This window comes from Podarcis gaigeae (assembly GCF_964106915.1).
Source record: "Podarcis gaigeae genome assembly, chromosome: 1".
Classification (NCBI taxonomy): Eukaryota; Metazoa; Chordata; class Lepidosauria; order Squamata; family Lacertidae; genus Podarcis; species Podarcis gaigeae.
Window position 1 is genome coordinate 123,520,691 of NC_139678.1, and position 18,349 is coordinate 123,539,039.

At 45.7% G+C, this 18,349-nt stretch overlaps 1 pseudogene across 1 annotated transcript; it reads left to right on the top strand.

The window, feature by feature from the left end:
* Positions 1 to 8,331: 8,331 nt before the first annotated feature.
* Positions 8,332 to 9,573, top strand: LOC310837461 (testis-specific serine/threonine-protein kinase 6 pseudogene; annotated as a pseudogene). The gene has a single exon. The product of its transcript is annotated as a testis-specific serine/threonine-protein kinase 6 pseudogene (transcript).
* Positions 9,574 to 18,349: the final 8,776 nt, after the last annotated feature.

The window sequence follows — 18,349 nt, forward strand, 5'->3', positions numbered from 1 at the left end:
CGTCTAAAAGAAGCATGTGCCGGCGCCGTCGTTTTATATCCAGCCGGGCCGGACCATTTCCTCCGCGCGGGGGGGTGAGAAAGCAAAGTCGCGTCGAAAGGTACGGAAAAGAGCGGCGGGGAGAAAGGAGTCAGAGTCGAGCTCCAAGGTCTCGGTGTTTGGATCCTGCTGCGCCGGAGCGATTCTGCTCCGTGGCCCCACGGCGCCGGAGAAGCGCAAGGAGGGCGAGAAAGCTTTCCCCCCCCCGAAAAATGGAATGGTCCGTGGAACGCGGAGACACCAGAATGGAACTGAATGTGACAAAGTGCCCCGTAAGAGGCGCTGATTGGTTGGCCGCGATTCTTTTGTGCTCTGACCTAGAATATTTACAGTCGCTCGCCCTCCCGTTTCCCTCTTTTCCCCCTGCCTCGCTCTCCGGGGCAGGATCGAGCCTGTCCCGCCCGGAGGCAGGACTGCAAGCTCATCATGAGCCTCGGGGAAGGCTCGCTGAATGGCTGGCTGTTGCCTTTTAACGCGCTGCTGATTCCCCCCACCCCCACCCAACAACACCAAGGCTGGGGGAGGTGGGGGCTGCGATCATTTCCCCCGCCCCGCATCCACTTTATATGTTATTTTTTCGAAAGGATTCCTCGAGAAACCGCAACGGGATTTCGTGTGTGCGCGCGTTTACTTCCCTACCCCTCTTTCTGTTTCCTTTCTCCTCCTGTGAAGAGGCTGCATCCCAATGTTTTAATGTTGTATCTTAATCTTTTAAATCGTATTTTAATCAACTTGTTTTTTTATTGGTTGTTAGCCGCCTTGCGCCCGGTCTTGGTTGCGGAGGGCGGGGTATAAATAAAAAATTATTATTATTATTAATCTATAATGCGGGATATGTTTGATTGGAAGAGGACGTGAGGAATCAGATTGTGCTGTTCTTAAAGGAAACTAACTGAGCCATAAAGCATTTTAAAGCAAAGGAGGCCGTGTGGGTCAGTCCGTGAGAGAGAGAGAGCCACGGTTAGGCACAGCGCCTTTATCAGCAGTGACCCCCCCCAAAAAAATGCCCACAAAATAGCTAGCGAGCCTTCGCAGTGTTCAGAACTGTTCATCCAGCAGAATGTTAAAGGTATTTATGCATCTCAGATCATCTTCCAAATTGCTCTGTCCATTCCATCACTAGGTTCTTCATGTTCACCATCCTCCCTCCTGCCCTCTTAAAAGTAAAGGGACCCCTGGCTGTTAAGTCCAGTCAAGGACGACTCTGGGGTTGTGGCACTCATCTTGCTTTACTGGCCGAGGGAGCTGGCGTTTGTCCGCAGACAGCTTCCGGGGTCATGTGGCCAGCATAACAGCCGCTTCTGGCGAACCAGAGCAGCGCACAGAAACGCCATTTACCTTCCCACCGGAGTGGTACCTATTTATCTACTTGCACTTGACGTGCTTTTGAACTGCTAGGTGGGCAGGAGCAGGGACTGAACAATGGGAGCTCACCCCGTCGCGGGGATTCGAACCGCCGACCTTCTGATCGGCAAGTCCTAGGCTCTGTGGTTTAACCCACAGCGCCACCCACATCCCAAACCTGCCCTCTTAGTCACCTACTAATGATCACCTGTTTATTTTTCTATGCCTTAGGAAGGGACCTCTAATTTCGCAGTCACTCACATGCCAGGGTAACACCACTACCATGTGGGCTTTCATAAGTGTGGTTTTTGCAGCAGAAGTCATAGGTCGCCTCCAGACTGCCAGTATTTTGTAGGAGAGATTCAGTCCAAACTGGAAATTTAGGTTTGTGCAACTCAAGTGTCGTGGTGCAACACACCCATCTTTCTTTTCAAAACAATAACAGGTTTTGTGGTTCTAGATTCAGGTAGGTAGCCATGTTGGTCTGACACAGTCGAAATAAATAAAAGATTGTCCAGTAGCACCTTAGAGACCAACTAAGTTTGTTCTGGGTATAAGCTTCCGTGTGCAGGTTTTGTGGTTAGAAAAGATGCAGAAATGCACTTAAAATGAGTGGGATAAATGGTTGATTAATTAGAAGATGTATAACTACAACCAAATCAGGATAAATTCAGGAAGAACGTTCATCATTTATACAATTTCCCAGCAAACAAAGTGCTCAGTAGAGCAGATCTAGGGCTGTAGGAAATGTTAGTCATACCCAGGCCAACACTATACAGTGGTACCTCGGGTTACATACACTTCAGGTTACAAACGCTTCAGGTTACAGACTCCACTAACCCAGAAATAGTGCTTCAGGTTAAGAACTTTGCTTCAGGATGAGAACAGAAATCATGCTGTGGCAGCAGTGGGAGGTCCCATTAGCTAAAGTGGTCTTCAGGTTAAGAACAGTTTCAGGTTAAGTACGGACCTCCGGAACAAATTAAGTACTTAACCCGAGGTACCACTGTACATTTAAAGCAGTATCATCTCCACATAGCTACAGTTCCCCGAGTAGTTTAGCAACCCCTCTTCCCAGGGAACTCTGGGAATTGTAGATGCCACTTAGTTAACCTATGAGGTGAAATTTGAACAGAGGGAGACTCTTAATCAAAACCTGAAATGCTGCCCTTCAGCAACAAATTGTGGTTCCCTTGGCGGGAGGGCGGAATCTGCTGGCGGCAAATTATTACAGCATTCTTGCACAAAACCTTCCTGTTTTTCCTCCAGTTTGCCTCTCGTGCATTTTTTATTTCAAGTCTCCTGGTCCTGTTTGTCCATTTGCCTGCCAGCCAGCAATATATGACAGATGTAAACACCGCCTTGCTATCTGTGGTCTCATAATTATAATGCATGTAGATGCACATGACTCTAGATTGCCATATTCAACTGCTACCCACAGGTGCGGTAAGGACATAAAAGAAATAGAAACAAGAGGCAAGGTGTTGTTGTTTTTTGAACCCACATTTATTGGGCCATACAGTGATATTTTTTCTAGAAAAAGAGGTGCCAGAACTCACCATGAAAGCCTCCCTCATTCTCTTAGAATGGCAATGGCACTTGCCAGAAGAAGTGCCAGAACCCACCTGAGAGGTGCCGGAACTAAGTTCCAGTGAGTTTCCCCTGAAATAAAGAAAGCCCTGCCTTCATTATTTCCAACCGCTCAGCTCCAAATACTTTGGATGCAACCTAGGACACCAAACACAGAGGGCCGATCCTCCAGGTGTCCCTATTTACCAGGGACAGTCCCGGATTTACCAAAGCCGTCCCAGTTTCTGATTTGATCCTGTAATGTTCCGCTTTTCCTTAGGACGTCCCTATTTTCATTAACCAAGGGGTTAAGTAATTATACAACCTTTAAGAGACATCTATAAAGGGTAGGTTTTTTATGTTTATTTTTTTAAATGTTTTTATATACAGTGGACACTCGGGTTGCGAACGTGATCCGTGCGGCTTGCACATTCTCAACCCGCATCATTCGCAACCCACAGCATTTGCAACCCACAGTGGCACATCTGCACACGCGCGGGTTGCGATTCGGCGCTTCTGTGCTTCTGTGCATGCGCAAAGGTCGATTTAGCGCTTTTGCGCATATGCGACCGCCGAAACCCGGAAGTAAACCATTCCAGTACTTCTGGGTTTCGCCAGTCCGTAACCCAAAAAAATGCAACTTGAAGCATCTGTAACCCGAGGTATGACTATGTTGGAAGCCACCCAGAGTGGCTGGGGCAACCCAGTCAGATGGGCGGGGTATAAATAATGAAGTTGTTGTTGTTGTTGAATAGAGCCTCCTCCACTGATGCCTCACCCCTGAGCTTCCCCCAATGAGTGCATGGGGCATTTTTCATGAAAGCCTCTTAACTATAAGTATTTGCACAGCTGCCTTGCTGGGTCCAGTGCTGAATTTACTTATAAGCTAAACAAGATATAGCTTAGGGCCCCACTCTCTTGGGGACCCCCAAAAAATTTAAAGGGAAAAAAAACCTGGATGTACATTTCCAAAATATAAGATAAAAAAACCCAAATAAAATAAAACCTACATACAGCAACAGTGTTTTGTGTTTTGTAGGCTCCTATGATGTAAGTAAGTGATGAGCAAACTTGGCCCTCCAGCTGTTTTGGGACTACAACTCCCTTGCTAACAGGACCAGTGGTCAGGGATGATGGGAATTGTAGTCCCAAAACAGCTGGAGGGCCAAGGTTGGCCATCACTGATGTACGGTAAGTAATAGGGCCCGCCTGCTAGCCTCCTCCCTAAAATATCACTGGTTTCAGTTCACAATTACTTTGATAAAATACATATTTTGTTATGTGCAAATGGCTTTAGATACCTATTAGGTGAGGCATAGGCAAACTTGGCCCTCCAGATGTTCTGGGACTACAACTCCCATCTTCCCTGACCACTGGCCTTGTTAACTAGGGATGATGGGAATTGCAGTCCCAAAACATCTGAAGGACCAAGTTTGCCTATGCCTGTATTAGGTCCATAAATTACCATACAGCATATATGCAGCACAAAAAACAGCAACAATTTGTTGTTGACAAAGGACAGCTGGACATATAAAGGGCCCCATTATCTTCAGTAGCTTAGGGCATCCTCAAACCTATATCCGGCCCTGACTGGGTCCCATATAAAAGGTAAAGGGACCCCTGACCATTAGGTCCAGTCGTGACTGACTCTGGGGTTGTGGCGCTCATCTCGCTTTATTGGCTGAGGGAGTCGGTGTACAGCTTCTGGGTCATGTGGCCAGCATGACTAAGCCGCTTCTGACAAACCAGAGCAGCGCACAGAAATGCTGTTTACCTTCCCGCCGGAGCGGTACCTATTTATCTACTTGCACTTTGACGTGCTTTCAAACTGCTAGGTTGGCAGGAGCAGGGACCAAGCAACGGGAGTTCACCCCATTGCGGGGATTCGAACCGCCGACCTTCTGATGGGCAAGTCCTAGGCTCTGTGGTTTAACCCACAGCTCATCTCGGGTCTCATATAAGCGGCTGTAAATTTTATGAACATCACTGGAATGTACTTCCCTTCAATGTGTTTTGGGTATAGACAGGAAATCCATAGATAATTTCATCCAAGACTGACTCATAGGCTGTCTCTTTGCCCAGGGGCAGCATGGTGGCATTGAATATCAGTTGCTGGCAGAGCAACAGCAAGGAAGGGCCACTGTCTTCAGACCCAAGCATCTTCTTGGCTGCTACAGGATGCAGAATGCAGGGCTAAACAGACCCACTGACAGGGCTTTCCTGGTGCCCTTGGTGTGAATGCAGTATTCTTACGGGATTAAATTTTGCACACTTCCTCCATTCAGTTGAATATGCTAACTTTGGGAAAGAGGATGCTATTGCAATTGTCAGGGAACTGCCATCGGAGCCAGGGGTGGAGGTAAGGCTCCCCAGCGATGCTGGAGAAGGGCCCTGTTATGTACTGTGCCATGTCTACCCACTATTCAACAGGCCCAGCAGGGAGGGAGGGAACTCATCTACTGGGGAAGGAAATCAGCGTGACACCAGGAAGAAAGGGGAGCAGGGTAGGGCTTCAGAGAGATGGCTCCAGGACTCTTCTACAGAGACCAGCGGGGAGAGCACGGGTCCTCCGCTGGCCACGCCCACCCTGCGCAGAAGACTTCCGCGCAGGGAGGCTAGGCGGAGACTTGGCGTCAAAGAACTTTTATGCTGGAAGAAGTTCAGGAAACGCCCACTGACGGATTCTGCCAGTGACTGACACAGCCGCGGAGTAAGGGCTGTGCAGCCAGGGAAAGGTTTAGCCAGGCAACTTTGTCTAGAGTAGCGGCAACTTACGCACGAGCAACCCCAATTCCCATTACAGCAATGTTGCTAAAAGGCGGGAAATCATAAATTATAGAAACGCTTCAGACAATTGTGTGACCACATGAATTCCCAGACTCTTAATTCATTTTCCTTCCGGGAAATGGAAATTAAATTAGAATGAATGATTTCTTGGGGAAACCTCCACCGTTTCCTCATTGCATACCCTCCAACATTTCTCCAATGAAAATAATAATATTCCATAAAAATTCCATTTTCCATCATAATAGTTTTACTATTTATACCCTACCCACTCCGGGCGACTTCCAACATATTAAAAAAAACACAGAATAAAACATTAAACATTTAAAATCTCCTTATACAGTGGTACCTCAGGTTAAGTACTTAATTTGTTCCAGAGGTCCATATTTAACCTGAAACTGTTCTTAACCTGAGGTACCACTTTGGCTAATGGGGCCTCCTCCTGCTGCTGCTGCCGCACCGCCGGAGCACAATTTCTGTTCTCATCCTGAAGCAAAGCTCTTAACCCGAGGTACTATTTCTGGGTTAGCAGAGTCTAAGTAACCAGCGTATGTAACCTGAAGTGTATGTAACCCGAGGTACCACTGTACAGGGCTGGCTTGGGGATTGGATGACTCCATACGCTCCGACATTTCCACAGTGAAAATAGAGACATCCTACCTTAACTTATGGGACAGGGGTAGCGCTGTGGGTTAAACCACAGAGCCTAGGACTTGCCAATCAGAAGGTTGGCGGTTCGAATCCCCGTGACAGGGTGAGCTTCTGTTGCTCGGTCCCAGCTCCTGCCAACCTAGCAGTTCAAAAGCACGTCAAAGTGCAAGTAGATAAATAGGTACCGCTCCGGCAGAAAAGTAAACGGCATTTCCGTGCGCTGTTCTGGTTCGCCAGAAGCAGCTTAGTCATGCTGGCCACATGACCCGGAAGCTGTACGCCGGCTTCCTCGGCCAATAAAACGAGATGAGCGCCGCAACCCCAGAGTCAGTCACGACTGGACCTAATGGTCAGGGGTCCCTTTACCTTTGCCTTACCTTAACTTCCAACATTTCTCCGATGAAAATAGGGATGTCCTATGGAAAAACGGAACATTCTGAGATCAAATCAGAAACTGGGACAGCTTCTGTAAACCCAGGACTGTCCATGGAAAATAGGGACACATGGAGAGTCTGTACATTGGAAAACACCAGAGTTTGGGGTGTTTTTAAAAGTTATGATGAATACTGTATAATCTTGTAGCATGAGCTTCCAAAGCAATGATCAGCAGTGCTTTGCATTGCAGGGGGTTCTAACTATTCTATATATGCTTCTAAGTGTGCCACCCAAACATTTAGGGTAGGCTGTTATTACTAGGTAGGTGTAGGCCATCTAGTTGTTGCGCTTCAAGGGATCAAAATGATGGATTTAATTAAAGCATATTTCATAAGAGGTGTCAAGCTACTTCCTGTTTGTCACACCTCTTAACAGGAGTTAAACACCTTCCTATTTGTGTGGCATTTCTTACTGGAAGAAATTAAAGGTTTTGCTTTTACCTTGCCAGTTTGACCTTGAGCTCCCTGCCCTCCTTGGAGATCTCTTTCAGGCCTTCTTTGTCAGGGCAACTCCTTTGCAGAGAGACAAACCCAGATTGCCTTTAAAATGCACATTAGGATAAACCATGATGCTAATTTGTATTAGCATAAAAGATTTCGACTTCACTTTTCCTTTCAAGTCGAGGGCCTATTTCCATAATCCAGACAGTCTGAACTCCCTCAAATGTTCTCTATGTTCTTGGCATACACAAAAATTGGTTCTGCACATTTGAGCTGTGCGCAGCCGATTTGAAAAGATTTAGAATCGAAAGCAGGGGTGATGGGCAGCCTGTAGCCCTCCAGATGCGGTTGAGCTTCAGTTCCCATCATCTTTGGTAGCTGGGCCTGATGGGAGCTGGAGTCCAAGAACATCTGGAGGGCCAGATGTTCTCCACCCCCAGATCTGAAGGAACTTCTGAAGCAGGTCAAGGGAGGAAATGATGAAAAGTTTCAAAGTATACAATGCCTTGTTCTTTCATATGTGGTGGGCCTGTAAAAGGGTAAAATAGTATTGGGAAATAATTTATAATGAATTGAAAAAAGTGTTTAAAAGTACCTTTCAAAAAAAAAAACCCAGAGTCCTTTTTGTTGGGGGTATTTCAAACAGGTACTCCCAGGTGTCAAAAAAAGGTTATTTATGTATGCCACTACTGCAGCCTATGTTTTGGAAAGGATTAATAGGAAAGGACCCACAAAGAGGAGTATGGAAGTCCAGGAGATTCCTTGGAATCTTGTTTTTATGATTGATGTGTGATATATCTCTGTGAATTTTTCATTTGAAAAGCCAAATAAATAAATTTTATGTATAAAAAAAGAGAAGAATGTCATTGGGAATTCCTCCTTAAAGTGGAAGCACGTTATATAATCCATCCCTTGAAGAAGAGGAATTGAAACCTCCTCAAACTCCCCAGTGTTGATATCGAAGCTGGACAGACCAGTTCTGGGACCACAAGGGTCTTGGCACTGCTGATTATGCACAGGAAGCGCATGACACTCCCAGCCACTTCACAATACCTGTATGAGTAGTGATGACTTCGAAGTCAAGCCCTCAGTGGGCACATGGGGAGTGAAAGTCTAGAGATGTCTATCACAATGGGTTAAAGCACTGAGTCCCGGGAAGAAAAACTTCAGGCCTTGTCACCCTGACCAGGTCATCATGTCAAGGGCTTCCAGAGGAGATAAACTTCTGAGCGACCTCGGTTACAAGTTGGGCCAAACCTTGGGGGAAGGCAGCTATTCCAAGGTGAGAGTAGCCACTTCGGCCAAATACAAGGGGCCACTAGCCATCAAAATGGTGGACCGGCGTCGAGCGCCCCGGGATTTTGTGGAGAAGTTTCTGCCGAGGGAACTCTCCATCTTGAGAGGGATTCGTCATCCGCACATCGTCAGGGTCTACGAGTTCATCGAAGTCTGCAATGGGACGCTGTACATTGTGATGGAGGCCGCGTCTACCGACCTGCTGCAGATGGTGCAGAAGACAGGCAAACTGCCCTGCGCCCCTGAGGCGCGGGACATCTTTGCCCAGGTGGTGGGTGCCGTGCGCTACCTCCACGACCGGCATTTGGTGCACCGGGATCTCAAGTGCGAGAACGTGCTGCTCACTTCGGACGGCCGCCGAGCAAAGCTGACCGACTTTGGCTTTGGCAGAGAATCGCGTGGGTACCCGGAGCTGAGTACCACCTACTGTGGCTCTGCGGCCTACGCCTCTCCCGAAGTCCTCATGGGCGTCCCCTACGACCCCAAAAAGTACGACGTGTGGAGTTTGGGCGTCATGCTCTACGTGATGATAACCGGCTGCATGCCCTTCGATGACACCCACATCCATAACATGCCGTGCCGCCAGAAGAAAGGCGTCGTTTTCCCCGAAGACCTGCCCGCTTTGGCGGAACCCTGCCAAGCCCTTATTAAGCAGCTGCTCCAGTTCAGCCCAGAATCCCGGCCCTGTGTGGGGCAAGTTTCCAAGAACAGCTGGCTGAAGGGGGAAGCCTAAGTGCGATGGCTTTCCCTACACTGGTGTCGCCAGGACACCTACCAGACGCCGTTGCTTCAAGGGAGGGGGGGTCAAGTTAACCGGACAATGGAAACATTTTAAGTTGTCAGAAAGGTTTCTGGGATTGTTGAGCATGAGAAGAAGTAAGTGGGCAAACTGATTTAATGGGGGGAAAGGAAAAAGAGAAAAGCAATTCAGATGTAAGTTCCTCTGAAATTAACGGGACTTACTTCCAAACAAATGTATTTAGGTTTGGGGTGCCAATGAGATCTTTAAAACCCACTTTTGTGTGTCAGCTTCTCATTCTGCTCAGGGCGATGTTAAGTTGTGGGCGTACATATCAGACAACAAACACAGCGATTCTTCAGACAGCTCTTGATATTCCGAGGCCAGAACAGAACTGAAGAGTTCAGTCAGCCTGCTTATTATAGAGCTCCAGAACAATGTAACTGTAGCAACTTTCTAAAACTATCCAATCACTGAACGTCACTTTCGATCCTTCATTTGCATAACTATCTACAGTATCCCCCTGCTGGCCCAGGGTGAGAACTTCAGTACATAACAGGCAATACTTCTCGTTTGTTTGGAGGGGATTCCTACGGATCGCTCAAGTTTGGGGGAATTGGTTTGAGGGAGCGGTGTCTCACATAGTGTAGCATCCTGTATTGAGGAAGTGCGTCAGAATCCCCTGCAGCATTTCAGAGGATTCTATGTGCGCTCTCAGCATAGATGGGGTCCTGGCCATACTGGAAGGAGCTGGACCAGAAACAAGACTCTCACACTGCCTTTGGTATGGGGTACCTTTGATTGTGCAGTCCTAGGCAGCTGCATGGTCAGGCTTTTCCTATGGAATCAAAATGCTTATAAAAGTACCCTTCTCCGATTGGTTCATATTTAAAGGACAACCGTGGATTCCCAACAAAAATTGTAAGCTGGCCCTAGGATCTTAGGATCCAAATTTTCCCAAATCAAAGGGATTATTTGCAGGGTGAAGGGCAACATGCTTTAAATTTATGGTACGTGAACCTCGTGTAAACACTGTCACAGTCCATCCTGAGAGTTGATCAGGATTATACAGACCATGTAGGGGACGCGGGTGGTGCTGTGGGTTAAACCACAGAGCCTAGGACTTGCTGATCGAAAGGTTGGCGGTTCGAATCCCTGTGGCGGGGTGAGCTCCCGTTGTTCGGTCCCAGCTCCTGCCCACCTAGCAGTTTGAAAGCACCCCTAAGTGCAAGTAGATAAATAGGGACCGCTTACTAGCGGGAAGGTAAACGGCGTTTCCGTGTGCAGCGCTGGTGCTGGCTTGCCAGATGCAGCTTTGTCACGCTGGCCACGTGACCCGGAAGTGTCTTCGGACAGCACCAGCTCCCGGCCTCCTGAGCGAGATGAGCGCGCAACCCTAGAGTCGGTCACGACTGGCCCTGACGGGCAGGGGTACCTTTACATTTACCTTTTATGCAGACCATGTAATCCAGGGGTCAGCAAACCTTTTCAGCAGGAGGCCGGTCCACTATCCCTCAGACCTTGTGGGGGCCAGACTATATTTTGGAAAACAAAAACAAAAACGAATTCCTATGCCCCACAAATAACCCAGAGATGCATTTTAAATAAAAGCACACATTCTACTCATGTAAAAACACACTGATTCCCGGACTATCCATGGGCCGGATTTAAAGGGCAATTGGACCGGATCTGGCCCCCGGGCCTTAGTTTGTGTACCCATGATGTAATCAGTAACAGAAGTCCAGATTGGAAAAAGGCTCAACTCAACTGTATCGAAAATAATGCATTGGCCCACAATAGTATATCATGGTGGAAATGTCCAGAAGGCCATGGGTGTGGCCAGGATTTGGGGGGGGGGTTGCAGGACTTTTGTTTGGCGGGGCAGAACTGACATGATTGGTCAGTTAGTTAAGTACAGTCGTACCTTGGATCCCGAATGCCTTGCAAGTTGAACGTTTTGGCTCCCGAAGGCCACAAACCCAGAAGTGAGTGTTCTGGTTTGTGAATATTCTTTGGAACCTGAATGTCCAGCGCTGCTTCCGATTGGCTGCAGGAGCTTCCTGCAGCCAATCGGAAGCCATGTTTTTGTTTCTGAACTTTTTGGAAGTCGAACGGACTTCCGAAACGGATTCCATTCGGCTTCCAAGATACGACTGTATTTCTGTTGTTTCATTTGATGTGGGGGGGGGCAGGCAGCTGCCCTCCCCTTGACTACACCCATGCACAAAGCAGTCATCCAATCAATACAATGCATAGCTCAGTTGGTTAGAGCAATGTTTCCCAACCTTGGGCCTCCAGCTGTTTTTGAACTACAATTCCCATCATCCCTGAGCACTGGTCTTGCTAGCTAGGGATGATGGGAGTTGTAGTCCAAAAACAGCTGGAGGCCCAAGGTTGGGAAACACTGGGTTAGAGCATGGTGCTGATAACACCAAGGTTGCAGGTTTGATTCCCATAAGATACAGCTGCATATTCCTGCATTGGACCAGATGACCCCCAGGGTCCCTTCGAACTCTATGATTCTATGAATTGCCCAAGTCTCCACTATAATAGGGGATATGATTATCAGTCAGTGATGGCTCACTGGAACCTAACTTGCCACCTTCAGCCATGGGGATGGCCAGTTTCCTCATCATCAGGTGAAAGCAAGGCTTTTGGCCGTTTCTGGTCAGTCCATGGCAAGGCTTCACCAACGGGACAGGCAGATCGTCCTGCAGTCTGGCATTCAGGGTGTTCTCCAAAGCCTTTGTCTTCGTGAACCTATCTGCAGCTAATTGCGTCAGACTGTTCTCACTTGCTCTCTGCTTTTTCTCTGCACTGCTTTTGCCCCCTTTCCTCCCCATGCAAGAATCTTTATGTCTTCTGCGTTTTCAGAAATTGACTCGTTGACTCAGCCGTCACATCCAAAAGCAAATAAACTAAAATAAAGATCCACGGTCCTGAGGGAGAATCACACACATAATGGTTTACACCTGCTGTTCACAATGGAAGAGAAGCTCTCGTGGGTGCCTTTGGAACTGCAGTGGGGGCGAAGCGTTAAATTCCCCTCCCTACAGCAGTGAACCGGCAGGGGAGAGAAATGACGCAAGGGCAAACTATGTGGCAAACTTCTAATCTAGTTTGGCCTTTGGGGCTTCCCATGATATTGCCTCAGTAATTGCTCCATGAGATAAGAATATTGGGGTCATATGGGAGAGATGATGTAGGCACAGTCCAGGTGAAAGTCAAGCGGCCGTGTCTGTCAACCTGACCTGAGGTGCTTTTCCAGACTGGCCAGCTCTCCCTCCATTGATGTTCATAACACACAGACAACAGAGCCTCCAAGTGTCCCTGTTTTTCACTGACAAAAGCCATCCCTGTTTCTGATTTGATCATAGAATGTCCCACTTTTCCTTAGAACGTCCCTATTTTCATTGGAGAAAGGTTGGAGGGTATGGAGTTATGCAACCCTTGAGCCAAGGAGATAAGTGACTATACACTCTTTAGAAGACATCTGAAGGCAGCCCCGTATGAAAAAAAATTATATATAAAAAAAGTTTAATATTTTATTATGTTTTTATATTTGTTGGAAGCAACTCAGTTAGGGCAACTCAGTCAGATAGGTGGCGTGTAAATAATAATAATAATAATAATAATAATAATAATAATAATAATATGATGGAATAGGACGTCCCTATTTTCAGAGGCTCAGTGTTGGAGGATATGAGGGGAAAACACTTTGTGTACCCAAGTAGGGTTGTCGACCCGTTTTATCAGACAGTTCAAAACAAAACAAAACACCTCATGGCAGCAAGGCCTTTCATTTCTTACCACAATAAACTTGGTTCCTGTGCCATAACTAACCAGCCCCAGTGCCATTTCCCACAAATTACGGTATGTGGGGGTTACATTACGGGAATCATACCTAAAGCCAAAATCACATATCATCAAAGCACATTGGATTCAATGGCGGGTGGGATTGCAAAAGTGTTTTTTTTTCCTGGGCACCCGCCCCATTTCCACACCCCTTTTAATTTTTTTTTATTTCTGCCAAGCAGGTAAAGCGGAATATGCATAAGTTAAACGTGCGCAAGTTGTGAGCTTCCTGTATTTAGAGGCTGAATTCCTTAAATATCAAGCCAAAATAGTAAAATCAGAAGAAAACAGATGTCACGTCCACCACGTGCATTTAAAATATATGGCTTCCCTCTGGGGAACTGTAGTTTTACACTTCCCAGAGCTACAATTCCCAACACCCTTAACAAACGACAGCCCCCGTGATTGACCAAATGCACTTCAAATATATGGTGTGGATGTGACCGGAGTTGATAAATTGCATTTGAAGTATGTATGTTTTCCTCAGAGGTAAGTACTGTTCTGGCTCACGTAATAGCCGGCATCCGGTTTTTCCTGTTCCTCGGTCTTTCATGACTACCTGGGCACTGCTGAACCAGGTCAGTTGCAGCATCACACAGGAAATGACCTCACCCGGTCTAATTCCATCCCTAAGAGATGCATGCCTCCATTAGTCCTGAACCCCACCGGCAAGACCTGTGAGTCTGAGGTGGATGTGGTGGGTCTCAAAAGCTTCTTCCGTACTATCTCCTCACTACCAAGACAAAAAAGAAGGAGCTCAAGCTCAGATCAAGAGAACTGTTTACGTCCCCCCAGGCTTCCATTAACTCTCATGGAATTCGTTTCTATAAACACTGCACTGGGTTAAATGTAGGTTGACTACAATCTTGTAATGTTTATAAGTTCTGTTTTCGTTTTCGTTTTGTTTTGTATGTATGGGTGTTCTCTCTCTTTTTCTTCCCCCTCCCTGCTTTTTATGCCTTATTTCACCCTGTGCACTTACAAGTACAGTGGTACCCTGGTTCTCAAATGCCTTGGTACTCAAACAACTTGGAACCCAAACACTGCAAACCTGGAAGTAAGTGTTCCAGTTTGCGAACTTTTTTCGGAAGCTGAACGTGCTCCCTTTTGAGTGTTACGCTTCCGATTTGAGTGTTACACTGAGGTCTGTCTGTTTTTGTTATTTATTTTGCATTTTCGTTTTGTTTTTGTGACTGTGTGGAACCCAGTTCAGCGATTGATTGATTGATTGATTGATTGTGTGACTGCGGAAATGGATAAAAGCCCCCCAGCCAAACAATAACTAACATCAGTGCAGATAAGAAAAAAATAATTTTTATTTTTATCATCTACAATGTTGTCTTACTGATTTTATAATGCAGCACATTGTTTATTGCTTTCATTTTATGGATCAGTGGCCTTGTTAGATAGTAAAATTCATGTTAAGTTGCTGTTTTAGGGGTTGTTTTCAAAAGTCTGGAATGGATTAATCCATTTTGCATTACTTTCTATGGGAAAGTGCGCCTTGGTTTTGGAATGCTTTGGTTTTGGAACGAACATCCGGAACAGACTAAGTTTGAGAATCAAGGTACCACTGTATTGAAAAATTACTTTTTATCCTTCATTCAAGAATCTTTTTATATAAAGATACTCCTCTATGAGGAAAGGTTTTACGAAAACGACAATTCTCATGCTTTGATAGAGCAGGATAAATAGGAGGAAATGGAAGGTGCCACATATCTCAACAGAATGGTGTGACATGGCCCCTGTCCTCTTGTCAGGGCTTCAGACCAATCATGGTCACAGTAAGGTTAAGGCTTACTGGGAGATGATATATAATGAAATGAAAAGGATGTTTAAAATAATGTTTGTAAAAAACAACAACCCAGAAGCCTTTTTTCTGGGAATTACACTACCTAAATTATATAGATATTTATTCATTAATGTGACTACAGCAGCAAGAATGTTACTTGCCCAAAAATGGAAAGAAGAAGAAGTCCCAGCAAAGGAAAAATGAATACAAAAATTTATGGAATATGCTAAATGGCGAAACTTACCGTAAGAATAAGAAGTCAAGATAAACCTTTTATAAAAGAATGGAAATGGTTTATTGAATATTTACAAATAAACTGTAAACAGATAAAAAGCATTGGCAGGATAAATAAATGAGCAAGTTAAGTTAATTTGGATATGCAGAGGATCTTAAAAATAAACTTAAGGAACCGCAGAAAGAGGGGGAAGTCAAGTTTTAAAATGTCAAAATGATTGTAAAATAAGTGAAATGTATGTATCTGAAAAGCACAGTGGTACCTCGGGTTAAGAACTTAATTCGTTCTGTAGGTTCGTTCTTCACCTGAAACTGTTCTTAACCTGAGGTACCACTTTAGCTAATAGGGCCTCCTGCTGCCGCCGCACCACCACTGCGCAATTTCTGTTCTCATGCTGAAGCAAAGTTCTTAACCCGAGGTAATATTTCTGGGTTAGCGGAGTCTGTAACTTGAAACGTCTGTAACTTGAAGCGTCTGTAACCCGAGGTAAAAGGTAAAGGTAAAGGGACCCCTGACCATTAGGTCCAGTCGTGACCGACTCTGGGGTTGTGGAGGTACCACAGTATATATATATATATATATATATATATATATATATATATATATATATATAAAGAAATGTGATCATATCAGTTACAAGCAAGGTTCATATAGCTTTGCAGCCTTCAACCTCCACCAGCTTGGATTATGATGCATAGATGTCTGGAGGTGAAATTGATACTACTACTGCTCCTTGCAAATACCTCATAAAAAGTGCTAGCATACAGACACATGCCAAGGTTTTTCTTTCACGGCTCCACCATTGACCAAACTGATCAATTTAGTGTAGTGTAAATTCATCAGTCCATGTCCATTTGCATGACAGGCAGAAATCCAGCAGGTGAGGCTTTCTTCACCACCGTGGGTGTGTTCAGGATCAGGTAGGTTGCCTCTGCCCATAAAAGCAGCACGACGGGCTGAAGTTCAACAGGAAAAGTTGGCAAACCTGGTGGAGAAGGTATAAGAGAACTTTTGGCCCTTCAGATGTCACTGATTGACAATGATAGATCTCTGGCTATTGGCCATGCTTGCTGGGGTTGATGGGAGTTGTAGTTCAGCAGCACTTGGAGGGCCAGAGGTTCTCCACACCTGGACCAGGTGACTTCATGCTGGGCGAGGAGTTTTTTTTGCAGTAGAAATTTGCCCATCTCTACATGCAAAATTGTCTTTGTCCATGGAGTTTTCTTGGCAGTGATACTGGAGTGGCTTGCCGGTTCCTACTCCAGGTGGATCACGTTTGGTCAAAACTCTCCACTATGGCAGGGATATTGGAGTGGCTTGCCGGTTCCTAATCCAGGTGGATCACGTTTGGTCAAAACTCTCCACTATGGCCTGCACGGCATAGTTCATAGCTTCTCTGAGTTATTTAAGCCTCTTCGCCATGGCAAGGCAGTGATCCGTGAAGGGGCCAGTGATCCATGAAGGGGAAATATGAAATATGAAGCGGAAATATGAAATATGGTTTGAGCTCAACATAAAAAAAAACGAAGATCATGGCCACTGGGCCCATCACCTCCTGACAAATAGAAGGGGAAGAAATGGAGGCAGTGAGAGATTTTACTTTCTTGGGCTCCATGATCACTGCAGATGGTGACAGCAGCCACAAAATTAAAAGACGCCTACTTCTAGGGAGAAAAGCAATGACAAACCTAGACATCATCTTAAAAAGCAGAGACATCACCTTGCCAACAAAGGTCCAGATAGTTAAAGCTATGGTTTTCCCAGTAGTGAAGTGAGAGCTGGACCATAAAGAAGGCTGATCGCCAAGGAACTGATACTTTTGAATTATGGTGCTGGAGGAGACTCTTGAGGATCCCATGGACTGCAAGAAGATCAAACCTCTCCATTATTAAGGAAATCAGCCCATAGTGCTCACTGGAAGGACAGATCCTGAAGCTGAGACTCCAATACTTTGGCCACCTCATGAGAAGAGAAGACTCCCTGGAAAAGACCCTGATGTTGGGAAAGATGGAGGGCACAAGGAGAAGGGAACAACAGAGGACGAGATGGTTGGACAGTGTTCTTGAAGCTACCAGCATGAGTTTGACCAAACTGCGGGAGGCAGTGGAAGACAGGAGTGCCTGGCGTGCTCTGGTCCATGGGGTCACAAAGAGTCGGGCACGACCAAACGACTAAACAACAACACATGCAAAGTTGATCTGTGTTGGCTGGGTGAAAATATGAGGAATTTACAGAACCTTAAAATGTGTTCATCTCAAGGTTAATCAGATACTAATCTAAATATCAAGGCTGGTCATTTCCAGGTCTGGTAATTAAACCAGCTCTAGCAAATTCAAGGCCTCTTGGCTTTAAGAGACGGAAGGCAGGCAGAACAGAACTGCACAGAGAGACTGACTTAACAGGCTTACCTTCTTGTGTATTATAAACAGGAGTTGCCATGGCAGCAGGTACATTTAGAGGACCCACACCTAAGTGCTTATTAGGCTCAGCAAGCCATTTCCCATTTGAGTCAGATTGCACAATTATAGGCAGCAATTGCTAAGCCGTCGCTGGAGAGAGAGAGAGAAATTATTTTAGCAAGAAACGGCGACAATTATACAATGCGGGGCACAGAGAGCTAAAATACCACTTTGGGGCCTTGTTTCGTGTCCATGTTTGAATCACTTATGAAAGCTCTGACTGGCTGGCATGCAGATATCTCAAATTTGGTTTACACTCATGTGGACAAAAGGTTGCTGTTCACTCTTTTTTCTTCCCATTTTATCCCTGCAATTCTTTGGGCGCGGAGTGTTCCTACCAGGTAATTCACTGGAAATTGCAAGGGACAAACTAACTTTATAAGTCCAGTGCTCAGAGGTGGAGCGAAGATACTATACTGACGAAGGAGGAATGGCAGACGAAGCTAATAGTATATATAGAAATGGAAAGACTGACAAACAGAATAAGAGAACAAGATCAAAAAAAAGTATTTGAAGAAGATTGGGAATATTTTATGGATTATTTGGAAATATATTGTAAACATATCAAAAAGTTAACAGTAAAAGGATAAAGTCAGCAGTAAGAAATTCTGAGATATAAAGTCGATAAAGAATAAGATATAGGGGGAAAATACAATATGTAGTGGAATAAGAAAGTAACAAAACAAACCATGGAAGGAATGGAAGGGGGGT